The following is a 15,286-nucleotide window of genomic DNA, read 5'->3' on the forward strand; positions in this document are numbered from 1 at the left end:
GTCTTGTTAGCAGCTCTACGGTTGTAACGAAGAGCATAATAAGTCCAATTTTCAAAGCTTGATCAAAGCCATAATTTTGGGTCGTAATGTGGTCAAATGAATAACCCCAATAAGAATATTTACATTGCTAAGGGTTTATAACGGTGTTTAATAAGAGCGACATTTTTCTGATCTAAATCTATGATGGCCATATTGGAAATGGAGAGCCATCTTCTAGTCAGTGAAATTTATCACTGGAATTTATTATAAGACGGTATTTTCGCCACAAAAGACACGTTTTTGGTAAAGGATATAAAAAACAAACATGTTTGGGTGTAATATTAATTAATTTAGTGAAGATTTACGTTATTGATGTTATAATAATTTTAAATTCATTGCCCAAAACTATATTATTTTACGGACGCGTAGTGTCTAATCTCATTTTTGCACTAGCTTTAACCATGACATCGAGCGCGCACCTCATTTCCATGAAAGTACATTGAAAAAAAAAACTTGAAAAAGTATTATTTTGTAGTCATCCTCATCATGATTTTCATCAACACATTAGTTTGTTATTATTTGTTTGCAAGATTTTGTTTCTCTTTTTTCAAAGCAAATTTTTGACAGTTGCCGCAGCCAAATTCCCTTTTTTGCGGGCGGCTTGAAACGGATTTTTATATACTCTTATAAGAGGTTTATAGTGGTAATCTAGAGAGGGCCATTTGGACATATCTTACTCTTATAGTGGTCATCAGAAGGAATCATGTAGTAATGGGTTTTATTGTCAGTTCTTGTAATTCGATCTTGAAGACCATTTCTAGAGCGGAATAAAACTTGAAATGTTACTTGGTATGTTCTCTGTTCTAAGTCGACGATTATAAGGAGTAGGAGTGCTATTGATTAAAGAGAGAGAAATGTAATAGTTTTCTGAGTAAACGCATAGAGTTATTTAAAAGAATGCAGATGTAAAATGAAAGAGAAAATAGACTAAATAAAGAAAGTAGGAATAAGTGAAAATTAATAAGGGAGACGAAAGAAGGAGGAAGAAAGATGATAAAGAGGAAGGAAGATGGAAAAAATAAGTAGGAAAAAAAGGATTGGCAAAAAATATTTAAAAAAGGGAAAATGAAGAAGAAAGTAGCAAGATAGAAGAATAAAAAACGAAAGTTGCGCTTTTAAACATATTGAAGTATGGAAAATGACGGCTTCGGCAGGTTTTGTTCTATTATTCAGGGGGTTCTTCTATAACTAATTATGCTCAAATTCGGCCTCAACATTCTTTGCATATCAAAGAATATAGTGGACACATTTCATGTAATTTGGTCAAAAAACACCTCCTCACAATAATAGAACAAAACCTGCCAAGGACGTCATTTCCCCTATTAAGCCAAATAGCCCAGTCAACACAAGATTATATATGATGCCGTATAAGATGCTAAAATGGAGGCGATAAAGGTACTTCCTCATACAATATGTACGTATATCACCTCCACTTTAGCATCTTATGTTGCATCATATACGATTTTGTGTTGACTGGGAGCCTAACAGCAAGTAGGACATAAAGACAAACCAGTACAGCCATCTAATTGAGAAACCGATTAACTGATCACAGTGTACACATCTTTGTATCGATTTATCTTTTGTCAATTTTTCTACTTATATGCGTTTGGTATTGGTATAAGACATTTGAATTGCATAATTTACTTTTGAACCCCGAGCAAAGCCGGGTATATAAAGCTAGTAAATTAGCATTAGCATTTAGCAGTTCGCACAAATTCGTAGGTGGTACAAGCCAAGACTATTGTATGAGAGTAGCATCACTTTCATCCGTTACCACAGATATTGATTTGGGACTAATCACTAACTCTTTGATGGAAGCAATGCACTCTCCAATAGTCGAGATCTGTCCTGGTCACGTCCTTGCGAATGCTGAAGAAGGGGAAGGATGTTTTTTTGGACACCTACTTAAGAAAGTTGCAAAGAACTCTATGACCTCTCATAGGTGCCACGGGAGGTTTTGGGATTGCGTGGAAGGTTATAACAGTAGGAATCGTATTGGTATAGGAAGAACTAAGATAGAAATACAAAGTAGGAAAGGGACGAACCTGGAATTGAACCCACGACCTCCTGCTTATAAGGCATAAGCGGTAGCCACAATTAATATCTATAAATCGTGTTTACGAAAGCCACACTAAATAATTTTGTGAAGGAATTTAAGTTTAAGTTTATTTTAAGTTAAATATTATTAACTTTAAACTGGCACAGATATTTGTTCCATTTAAGAGTTGTTTATTATTTCCTTTTTTAGCATTAGTCATACAAAAATTTTGAAAATCTGCTATTCGCGTACAACATTTTATCGCTATAATTTTGGATTTGGTACTATTTCTCACGGGATAAAGAGTATTGTAAACTTCAAGGTTGTTACCGTTACGACTATGCGGATTTCGCGATTTTCGAAAATGTTATTTTTAAATTACCATGCTAAAGGGGGCTTCTTTTACAACAGTAAAATGATGGTGAGAATAAAACTCATGGTTTGGAGTCTATGTTACATAATTTTTCGGATATTTCCAAGCATGCATTTTTGAATGGCACGCAAATACACAAGTGTTATTAGGGCGGGATATCATGTGTTGTTATTTTCATTGATTCTGAAAAATGAAATATACAGAACTTTTCTATTGAAAGACATCCGCACTCAATTTTTATCATCTCAATTTCGTCGTAATTTTCAGATATGTATTTGCCAGTTTCTGATTGATTAACGCTTTTACTACGGTCCATTACATCATTTTCCAAATGTTTTTCTGTCAGGAATTAGTTTATCTCTTAAAGTGTTGTAGATTTTATATTCCATCTAGAACAAATCAGGGTTCGTTTAACAATTTTAAAACATAAAAATGAATGTTCCTTGACTTTATGCAGATGCAACATTTTATTTCCTTAAAATTTACAAAAGAACTTGTTGGCGAGATGGATCACATTGGTCCCAGCCGTCAATTTGACAACACAAACAAAAAAATAGGAATTTGTTGGATTTTTTTTTTCAAGGTTAATGGGATTGGATACAAGGATAATTCCTCATAGATTTAATAATGTTTGCACAGTTTGGAAAGGATTTCTGCAATTTTTTTTCGTTCCAAAAAATACGAAGATTTTACGGAGTCCTATCCTGGTAAAACGTCCTATCGTTGTGGTATGTCCTAATGTTGCGGTAGTGTTTAAATAGTCTATCCTGGATATAATAGCATCCAAAACAATTGTGAATCCGCTAAAACTTTTCGAATCAACCAATAGAACACCTTTTGTTTGACAAAATTCCGTTCAAAATGATGAAAAATCAACATTTTTCATTAAAAAATTGCTTCCTTTGAGCCTATTAGTGCTAACGTCCTATTGTTGCGGTATCGCTCTTCATAAGAAATACAAGCAATACCGCAACAATAGGACTGACCTTGAAAAAATATCGCAACCTATTATTGCGGTAGTTTGTTTTCATTGTGATAAAAACAAAACAACATAAGTTTAGCACAACTGACGTAATATTTACGAAACTATGGTTAACGACCATCCTATTCAACTACTGGATGTAAAAAAAGATGAACAGTTCATTTTTAAAGAATTTTTGAAATCAATTTTGTTTTGACCCTATTTGTTACCCGAGCAAAGGCAGATAACTGAAATGATATCAAACTGATAACACGATTAGTTATCCTTATTATCATTTTGATATTTAGTTATCAATCATGTGATTAACTGATAATTGAATAATAACAAATTTTATTATCAATACAAATTTGCTTCTAAATTTCGCGTCGTTCAGAAATGGGGCTAAGCATTCTACCCTTGCCAACATACTACTTCTGTTAAATGTAGCCGGCCTATGCTATGAATATTGTGACAAGAACTGTTTCCAAACACTGAACTGAAATTTTCGTCTAAGCAGAGAGTGATTTTCCCCGTTACCCTCGATATCTATTGATTTGTTTATTTCACTATCAACAAAGGGATTTACACAAGAGTTGAAATTTTCTTATTTGTTTTATGCTATGCTTATTAACTTTACTATCATTTCAGGTGTCGTTGAATAATGAAATATGTATCTGAGAACCAATTATGCGTTGAAGTTTATTAAGTACTTAAAATGGCCTTGCAGCTCCCGGAACATATGATCCAAGGGCATGTGCTCATTCAGGAACAGTGAATAATCTTGACTAACCGCCAAGCTAACCGCAACATAATTCATCTTGGGATCCACAGTGCTTATATATATGGGGAAGCGGAAAATTTAACTGGAAATGTCGGATAATCAAGAAATTGCAACGATCTGGTCTGTTGAGGAGAAAACAATCATGCTCGCACTTTAGTCGATCTAGCAATGGGCTCAACTATTGACGGTTTAAACCTAGGTTTGGACGCAAAAGACAAACCAGAGCTAGATCATCTGCAGCCAAACCTTCGATAGTCGATGTTGAAAGGACGGTAGACGCATGGGAATATTGAGATGTGAAATAGAAAATCCATTGGAATCCTAATTTTAGTTTTCCACAATTTACTCAACCTTACTCGTGATTTTCGCATGAGCAAATATCATATAAACCCGCCGGAAACGATAAAAACATATCTGCAGAAGGAATTAAGTCGTAGAACATTGACTGATTGACTTTAAGTCATGGCCCCGGGCCCTCACATAACCGTATGTACCAAAATCAACCTTTTTCGTACATTTAGGAGCTCCCGAAAACTGTCGACCCCGACCCTGGATTCGCCAAATGGCAAAATTTTTCACGGATTAATTCTTGCTGGGATCAGCAGTGTTGCTGTTTATATATGCATATAAAAACATGAAACGTTTCACTGCGAATTACAAGGTTGTGGTTTAGTTAGAATAAAACTAGAACCGAAATCGATCTACAGCATGGCGCTGCTAGTAACCTAATGAATGACAATTAGAGAGAAAAACTAACCTAAGCCTATTATTTGGCCTATTATGTATAAACCTATTATACTGGAAAAAATCAATAAAAGTACGATAAACCGTATTTATTCTAATTGATTGCTGGTTCGCTATTTTGAATTAAATTCGGTTATCAGTTTTGTTATGTTGACTGGTAATTCAACCAAAATGATAACAATTCTAGTTATCAATATAACTGGATAATAAAGTTTGTTATTAATAAGTTATTCTGCTCTCAATTGTGTACAGCTGACTGTTATTCACATAAAATGGTCATATGGCATCATGATTTGATTATAAATAGTTTTCAGTAAATGCAAGATTGTAGAAAGCGTATTGCTCTTCTCTTCTGCTCCTCAAGAAAGCGTAATTGGGTGAGTGCCTAGAGACGACGCCGTGCAATCACTCGATTCGAGTTCGAATCCCAGTGAATGGCAACATTTTTTTTCAATGCGTAACGAAGTCGGCAAAGAAGATTCAACTATTTTGGTCGATAAAACAGTGATGGCTGATAACTAAATAATAACTAAATTAGTTATTTCAGTAAATAACATGTATAACAAAATGTGTTATCAATTTGGTATCAGTGATAACTTAATTTGTTTTCATGTAGTTATTTCACGAATAAAATTCTAGTATCATTTTTGTTATGTTGGCTGTTAAGTCAGCCAAAATGATAACAAGTTCAGTTATCAATATGTCCGATAACCGGATAACAGAATTTGTTATCAATTAGTTATTTATTTGACACCGAAATTCTTGGAGCGATGATCGTAGAAATTTCTGTAGAAAAAAATTCAATTTATTTCTTATTTCTTCAATTTACAAAAAAAAACTGTGAAATCTCCGCAAGGGTTTACCAAATAATGTCTGCAGGATTTTTCAAAGCGATTTCCACAGTAGTTTATGGAAGAATTTGTGCATGTATTCTCGAAAGGTTTCCCGTAGATTTTTCTGAGGAACTCTTGTAGAATTTACCAAAAATATCACGAAAAAAAATCCTGATGCAGTGTTTATAATTTTTAGGATTCTTTTCGATAAATAAAAAAAATAGAAAAAGTAGAAAAAAATTCAATCCCGTCTTTAATTTACAAAATAAAAACTGTGAAATCTCAAGAGTTTACCAAATAATGTCTGCAGGATTTTTCAAAGCGATTTCCACAGTAGTTCATGGAAGAATTTCCGCATGTATTCTCGAAAGGTTTCCAGTAGATTTTTCTGAGGAACTCTTGTAGAATTTACCAAAAATATCACGAAAAAAATTCCTGATGCAGTGTTTATAATTTTAAGGATTCTTTTCGATAAATATAAAAAATGTAGAAATCTTAGAATAAGGGAAACAATTTCCGTTTGTTGTAAGTGAAAAAAATGTCACAATTTCTGAACGAACGTATTAATATATACAAAATGTTAAGATTTAAATCCATTGGTTGTTTAAAAATCTTCCGAAACTGTGTAGATATGCCAAAATGTTATACAGTTTCTGTAAGGTTCTTATGCAGAACTGTATTCAAATCTGCCATCTGCTAATTGGTTGTAGATTATCTTTCTAAGTTGTTCAACTGGCAGTTTGAGATTGTTCAAAGATTGTATGATGAATCGATGTCGGCAGAAATGCTAAGCGCTTAGTCGCTGCCGCCATCGGTTGAAAGAATGATATCGGTTTTCTCATGATCATTACTGTCGTCGACATGCTATCGTGTCACCGGCGCACCGCTGGATGATCTCGAAACCTGGCGACTTGCAGTTCCATGTTCCAGGCTTACAACAGTGATCCTTTATTCGTCGCCTAGCTCTTTTCCGATATCAAGTCGTATTATCTCAGTCTTAATAACAGGCGGCTTATTAAGACTGAACCAGGTCATTTCCAGTACGAAAACTGTAATCAGTACTTCATAATTGCTCTTCAAAGTGCGAGCACATATGTAGTTTCTCAAACAAACGAAACAAATTTCATACAAATGAATAATTTTTTTTTCGTTTTTTTTACCAGAATACGCATTTTTGGACGAGGATTCAGAATACATAGAAATCTCATTTTGGCAAAAAATGTTACATATGCAGTTTCTCAAACACACTGCTCATTTATAGGTTTGCTTGAATCCAAAGTTTTGCAGTTTTAGGCCTATAATGAAAAAAAAATTGGGTCTTATCAAGCATTGAAATGAAAGACATTCTATCTTTCGATTAAGGCATAAATCGTTAAAATTTGTTCAAAGTCTTTCAACACAGCGTAACCCAATCGGTTTAGAAAATTTGAAATGGCATCCGGTATAGAGAAGAGAGACGTAAGTCCTACGTCAAAAACGTATCGGTAAAGTATTGTAAAATTATTTTGGTTCCATAATCACCGATTGCTTACATCTTAAAGTGTTAACATCCCAAACTTATTTTTTTCGTCAAATTTCGGCTATTTATTTTAAATTAATAATATGTTTCCATTGCTAACGACTTTTTATATCATTTAATTAGCTGCTCAAGCCATATTTCACTTAAATAAACCGAAAATAAAAGTCTGGAAGTACTATAGAGGCACTGATGAGTGATAATAGATAAGCCATTTAGTCAGGAAAATCGTTTACAAGCACTAACCGGATTAGTGCAAAAACATAATGACGTCAAATTTTCTATCAGTTTGCAATCACAACATAGCATCATCAGCTATGGATTTATTCGTATAGGGAAGCATTCTCGAGGGCTCTAAGTATTTACATGAACATGCTGTATTGCTATATGTTTAAAACCAGGCGTAGGTAACATGGTAGATCATTTGATCTAAACTCCTTAACAATTGGGAGGAACGGTTTGGAATCGGTCCTAATTGCCCTGTAGATTTATCTCAATTGCAGAACAATTTCAAAAACCTAGAATATCTGTTATTGATTTATTTGCATAATGAAGAATTTGCAAGAGCTCTAGGGGCTAATGTAGACATGATAAATTGCTATTTCCGAGTAGCACACTTGTCACATATCAGTAACTGTGACTCATATGCGACCAAATCCAGTCACATTAGAGTTGCTGCAACCAAATCGATCTAGGGTTGCTACTAGGGTTGGGTCGGTACCAAGCATATTTAACTTGGTAGACAAAATGAATATACTCCAGAATAACTTGAGAAACCTAGAATATCTGCTATTGGCTCATAAGAATGCTGGGTTGCTTTCGGTTTGGTACCAGGCGTAGTTTACATGGTAGAACAATTTATCGGATCTGAAGAACAATTAAGAGATCCTAAATCATTTGCTATGGACTTATTTAAATTCGAAAGGGATCTACACTTTCACAGACAGGGACTTACACGGACATGCTTGGTTACTTAGTGTTGCCTCCAGGCGTTGTTGACCTGGTAGACCAATTGATCTGAACTCCAGAATAATTTGGAGAACCTAAATAATCTGTAATAGCCCTTTATCAACCATTAAACGCTAGCAAGAACTCTACTTAAGAACTTACATGTACACGCTGAATTGCTAAAAGTTTGGTACCAAGCGTAGTTGATTTAAGACTAATTGATCTCAACTCCAGACCAATTCGGAGGATCTAAAACATCTGCTTTGGTCCAATTTGAATAGTGAAGCATCCCAAGCAAAAATTCCCAAAAGCTCCGAGATACATACGTTTTATAATTAATATTTCTGAGTATTTACTGATTAATATAACATTTTTGCTTCAAACAGGATATTGTATGATAACTATTGTTTGCTATTGAACGTGTTCAACTGGGAAATATTAGCTTATATGACATGACAAAAAAGTTTGATAAAAAATTTGGACGTGCAACCTGTTGAAGAAATAAATTTAATCAAGCCTTTGAAGACTAATTTTAAACCTGGCATAGAATGCGGAAGATAACTGAAGTCGGAAATCACTGGACGAAACCTCAAATAAAGCGTTGGTTGACTCGATCACTGGCAAGAGGGAATAAAAAACTCAAGGTCTCTGTTCCCAACGCTCAACAACACACTCAGCATTCACTGCATGCACTATTTGCACTAAAATGTTAAGCATCTACTCAACTGTGACGCCTTCGTCGTGGACCATACATAATATGAACGTAATGCCATCCGCTTCCCAAATTGGTAATTCTTCGCCTCCAAACTTGTTTCTTCGAACGACAATCCAAGAACAACGCCCACTCACATCCACGGAATAGAATGACAAATGTAAAAGCGCGTACCGGAGCGATTGAACTTGAGCGTTGTAAATTTATGCCGTCAGAAGTCACAAGTTTTTGTCACTATGGAAGTTTCTGATGTATCGTAGTGCTAAACATTAAGATATCTGAAAACTATAGGAGAAGTATTCACATATGAACAGTTGTTCCAACGTTGGTCACTAAAATCGTTAATTTGATCATGTTTTTAGCTGTTCCGAGCCTACTCAGTCATAGATTCGCCAGAAATAAGCTCAGAATTATTGATTTTGCAGGCATCACCTAAATTCCAACCTTGTCGACATATACACCACCACACACGACCTCTTTCGCGTTGATGTCAACTCTCACTAAAACTCGCGCGCTCGCGATCTTCACGCTTTAACCACACGCGTCCGACGTTCGCGACCACCTAAAGCAAACTAACAGAGCATTTAGCGGAAAGCGCGTTGACAGCAGCAAGCCGTGAGAAGAGAGTAAAACCTCCACATAAAACAACAAACAAAACCCGTCGCGATCGACGTATTAGGCTTTGTTGATGCACCACAGACAGTCGCGATCACGTTTTCCGTTGCTGTTGGTAGCATGAGGTCTTACTTATTTGGGCGACAACTTTTCCATGTCGGAGTATTAGTGACTCTACGTTACCAATTGAGCTTTTGGAAGCTTGGTAGCGTGAACTCATGTAGCTTTTGTGCTGCAACAAAGAACAGGAAAGCTCTGATATGCAGTAAAGTCAGCCGTTATTGGATTAAGTTAAGTTTTCTCAAATGACTTGATGGTGGCATAAACAGTGTATTTGAGCTTTTGGTAATATTTTGTTTGGATAATTGAAAATAATGTTTCCAACGCGAGCCGCCTCGCAGCTTAGTATTCATTAAGCACTTCCACAGTTATTAACTGCGAGGTTTCTAAGCCAGGTTACCATTTTTGCATTCGTATATCATGAGGCTAGCACGATGATACTTTTATGTCCAGGGAAGTCGTGACAATTTCCAATCCGAAAATTGCCTAGACCGGCACCGGGAATCGAACCCAGCCAATCTCAGCATGGTCTTGCTTTGTAGCCGCACACCTTACCGCACGGCTAAGGAGGGCCCCATAATAATTACATAACTGTAATTCGTACCATGGTTTGAACTACTGGGAGCAGCTCTGTTATGTAATACTAACTTCTGGATGAAATGCTGAGAAACCCCAAAAAGATGCAAATTTGATTCTCTATTCATCATTTCGCATTTCGAATCGTATGTGAGTTGTCTAAATTCTCGATAATGAAAATTGCTAACTTTTTATGTAAACAAAGTGCTCCAGTCAGGCGCATGCAAAAAGGAATGGAACTGAATATTTTAGTGCACTCCATGATGAGTTTGCACCTATTTAAAAATTAAATGTTGTGAAAACTCATATGTGAATATGTACGTTATGTGGAAGATATTGATTTGGAAAATGTATGTAAATTAATTGCAGAAAAACCTTCGCAATTGTAAATTAATGTCCAAGTCGAGTGGTTTAATCCCCGGAAATAGGCAATTAACTTTGATCGAAATATTTAAAAATTGTTTCTCGATTGTAGGATGAGGCCAATCAATTCTCATTATTATCCTTCCGGGACTCGCACCGTTGTAAAAAGTACAACACATTGAGTAAAAATGAGATAACTTTTTAGTTAGTTGACCAATTTGCACCAAACCACCATGTATTCCTCCAAAAATTAGTTCTTCATCAATTGATTCGATAGAACGCTCGGGTAAATATAGCTAAATAAAAGGCTTAGGTGCACTGGGAAAAGGGACCAGTAATGAATTATTTATTAATTTTATTAACAATTCATCCTAAAGTATCGCGATTTTTTCTATATCATTTCTGATAATAACCTTGGAGTTATTTCGCAGTTTTCACTCACCTATGACCGTAGGTGGCCACCAGACGGCCTTCCGGAAAACCCGAAACGTTCGTAAAAATGGTCATTTTGGAAAGTTCGTCCGAGAGCAGCGCAATTTTGTCTAAACCATTTCTGATGAGGATGTTTGAGCTAAAACACATTTCTCACACTGCTATGACCCCAGGTGGCCACCAGGCGGCCTTCCGGAAAATCCGGAACGTCCGTAAAAATGGTCATTTTGTGAAGTTCGTCCTAGAGCAGCGCAATTTTTTCTAAACCATTTCTGATGGTGATTTTGGAGATATTTCACAGTTTTTATTCTGCTATAACCATAGGTGGCCACCAGACGAGCCTCCTTATAATCCGGAACGTCCGTAAAAATGGTCATTCTGGAAAGTTCGTCCGAAAGCAGCGCATTTTTTTTCTAAACCATTTATGATGGGCATGTATAAGCTAAAACACATTTCTCACACTGCTATGACCGCAGGTGGCCACAGGGCTGCCTTCCGGAAAACCCGGAAAGTTCGTTCGTTCGCACTTTTTTTTTCTATTCTATTTCTGACAATAACCTGGGAGTTAATTCGCAGTTCTCACTCACCTATGGCCGTAGGTGGCCACCAGACGGCCATCCGGATAATCCGGAACGTTCGTAAAAATGGTAATTTTGAAAAGTTTATCCTAGAGCAGCGCAATTTTTTGTAAACCATTTCTGACGGCGATATTAATACACAGCTCCTACTCTGCTACGACCACAGTGGCCACCAGGCGACCTTCCGAAAAATCCGGAACATCCGTAAAAATAGTAATTTTGTGAAGTTCGTCCTAGAGCAGCGCAATTTTTCTAAACCATTTCTGACGGTGATTTTGGATGAAATTATCAGTCATTACTCTGCTATGACTGCAGGTGAACACCAGATGGCCTTCGGGATAATCCGGAACGACCGTTTTTCGTAGAGCAGCGCAATTTTTTCTAAACCTTCTCTGACGGTGATCTTGAAGATATTTCAAAGTCTTAATCAGCTATGACTGCACGTGGCCACCAGGCGGCTTTCCGAATAATTTGGAAAACCCGTAAAATGTTCATTCTGGATAATTCGTCCTAGAGTAGCGCAATTTTTCCTAAGACATTTTTGACGGTGGTCTTAGTGTTAATTCACAGTTCTTACTCTGCAACGACCGCAGGTGGCTACCAGACGGCCTTTCCGCAGATCTGGAACGTCCGTGAATGGTCGTTTTGTACAGTTCGTCCTAGACCAACGATTTTCTTCTAAACCATTTCTGATAATGTCAATGCTCTTTACCATCAAATATTGTATAGAGTTTGCCACCTTCGCCAAAGGTATAATAATAGCCCAAAAATATATGTACTACGCAAACAAATGAATAATGAATTCTATCATAAAAATACCTAAATAGCATTGATGATAATAACCACATTAGAAATTCGAGAGATATTGGTCTTACTTGGCCAAAAAGAAGCTATTTCAGCTAAAAAAACTTTGTTGGGATGTGATAGGAACGCAAAATACGGAATTCTAATTGGATTTAAGAAATAAGTTTTTCCTGCATTTCCAATACTAACAGTTACTGTTAGACTAGTCAAGTTGAAGGTAAGGAATGAAATGGAAACGCTACGGAAATCCATTTCCTGTCCTAGTGATTGCTGTAACATGAGAAGTATACAAAAAGATACAAAGTAGGCAAATGAAATGGGCCTGAGATCGAATCCAAGGCATCCTGTGTATGAGGCAGAAACGGTAGTTATATGACACACTTTTCTGAACACATTGGTTTTCAAATCTCAAATAACTGCAAATGGCGGCACTTTTAAATACCCGAGTAGCACAACTCACACTGATTTGGTTGCAGCAACTCAAATGTGACCAAATTTGGTTACAAACGAGTTACAGTAACTTCTCTGCAACAAGTGTGCTACTTGGGTATCCTGCGACATCTAACAAAACTGGTTGATCCATATATCGCCCCCAGCGGATGTAATACAAACTAAACAGTTTTTCAGAATAATGGTTTTCATCCTCGAGCAGCTGTGAAGAATATGGCCATTCTCTAATATCACAGATTCGGGGTTATATAATAAACTGGTGGTCTCACATGTACTATCACTACTCTACGGATGAATTTTAAACTTCACAATATTTCAACATATTGGTTTCCAATCCCAGCAACTTTGTAGAAAACGGCAATTTTCTAAATCCCCCAGATCCGAAGATATCGAAGAACTGATATCTCATATGCAGTAGCAGCTCCTTGCGGATGAATTTTAAATTATTCTGTTTTTCGTCATATTTATTCTGTTTTTCGTCATAATTTTGTTTGTCGAACTAAACTGATCTCTCATATACACTAGCGTCGCCTTATGACTTAATTCCAATGCTCAAACAACTTTATAGAAGATAGCAACTTTCCAAAACCAATAGATCCCGAAATAACGAACCAAACTGATCTCCCATATACAGTATCGCCACCTTGCGGATGAATTCTAAACTAATTAGCTTCTCAACATATTGATTTCCAATCCTCGAACAACTTTGTAGAAGACGGCGACTTTCTATATCCCACAGATCCCGAAATATCGAAGAACTGATCTCTGCTATACAGTAACGCCTCCTTGCGGATGAATTATAAATTATTCAGTTTCTCAACATATTGGTTCTCTGTACTCGAACAACGTTGTAGAAAACGGCAATTTACTAAATCTCACAGATCCCGAGATATCGAACTAAACTGATCTCACATATACACTAGCGCCGCCTTACGGCTCAATTTTGAACTAAACAGTTTCTCAACATATCGGTTACCAATGCTCGAACAACTTTATAGAAAATGGCAACTTTCCAAAACCAATAGATCCTGAGATATCAAACCAAACTGATCTCTCATATACAGTAGCGCCACATTGCGGATGAATTTCAAACTAATTAGCTTCTCAACATATTGGATTCCAATTCTCAAACAACTTTGTAGAAGACGGCAACTTTCTAATTCCCACAGATCCCGAGATATCTAACCAAACTAATAACTCATATACACTAGCGCCGCCTTACGGCTGAATTCTGAACTTAACAGTTTCTCAACATATTGGTTTCCAATCCTTGAACAACTTTGTAGAAAACGGAAATTTCCTAAGTCTCATAGATCTCGAGATATCGAACCAAACTGCTATTTTCATGTACACTAGCGCCGCTCAGTGGGAGAATTCGATTAGATTTTTTTTCAGAGTTTTTAAAGTTTTTAGAATTCTTATAAGAAACATTGCCCCATTTATTGTGAAGATGGACTATTTTCACCGGTGTTCCGTTTGTTCCGGATCTTCCGGAGGACCAGCAGAAGATCCATTGGAATTAAAAAATGTCCTCAATGAGAGAATATATCCCCTTTATTATTTTCCAGAAAAAATCACGTTGATATCATTTGAATTGGCTCCATTATAACGGTTTTTAGGACTGTTGTACTTTTTACAACACGCGAGTTCTAGTGTTATGAAAGTTGAAGCGAGTTGCGGAAGGTTATCTTTCGATATATTGATATCACGGTGCTTCATTTACCGTTATTATGAAAATAAATATACCATTCAATCTGCAGTCGTCATTCGGTTCCTACTATAATTCTACGTTTCTGGACAAATTTTCAAAAAAATCGTTGGCTAGATTTTTGAGTTATGCTATTTTTAAGTTTTTTGATGAAAAATGCCTTGTAAATCAATTAAAAATCCATAGCACAACGTAATAAATTGCAAACGAGTTTTTTTTAATGCAAAATCAATTAAATATCTATCTGCTTGTATATAATGGTCGTACACTCCATGTTATCCGGAGCAAAACCGACTGTAATATCTTGTTCTAGGTCGCTCGTTCTAGGGCCGCCAGTCACAGATCCCCCGCACGCCTACAACACACGCATTTTACGCGCATCTTCCAGGATTGCACACAGCCAGCGAGTGCATGGTCTACCCTGGAGCCAATGTCCTCTTCCAGGTTCTATGCTAAACATGACTTTTGCTGGTCTCTCTTTCGGCATACGTGCATTATGTCCACCCCACTGTAATATGCCGTATTTTAAAAGCCTGCCAATGTCTGCATTTTTGTACTCTTGGCGCAATTGATTCAAGCGTCTGAGCCATTCTTAATTTTCCACCGCACTGCCAAGTATTTTCCACTCAAATACTCCTAAAATTCGATGTTCTGCATCTTTTAACGACCATGCTTTATGGCTACTGGACGAATCAACGATGTATACAGAGCTAGCTTTGTCCGTGTTTGTAGGCTCCGAGACTCTAGCTGGCTAC

At 36.5% G+C, this 15,286-nt stretch overlaps 2 protein-coding genes across 3 annotated transcripts in view; one reads left to right on the top strand and one right to left on the bottom strand.

Moving 5' to 3' along the window:
- The window catches only part of LOC134205319 (uncharacterized), a 109,326-nt gene extending 99,804 nt beyond the window's left edge, over positions 1-9,522 (bottom strand). Inside the window, exon 1 of one of the 2 annotated variants that reach the window (XM_062680473.1) lies at positions 9,390-9,522. The gene's annotated coding sequence lies outside the window, so the exon portion shown is untranslated. Of the gene's footprint in view, positions 1-9,377 lie in introns of both variants that reach the window. The other variant, XM_062680472.1, reaches the window with a different exon arrangement.
- The window catches only part of LOC134205317 (synapsin), a 278,521-nt gene that overhangs the window by 119,821 nt on the left and 143,414 nt on the right, over positions 1-15,286 (top strand). The gene's annotated exons all lie outside the window — the stretch shown is intronic.

Source organism: Armigeres subalbatus, chromosome 1, assembly GCF_024139115.2.
Source record: "Armigeres subalbatus isolate Guangzhou_Male chromosome 1, GZ_Asu_2, whole genome shotgun sequence".
Classification (NCBI taxonomy): domain Eukaryota; kingdom Metazoa; phylum Arthropoda; class Insecta; order Diptera; family Culicidae; genus Armigeres; species Armigeres subalbatus.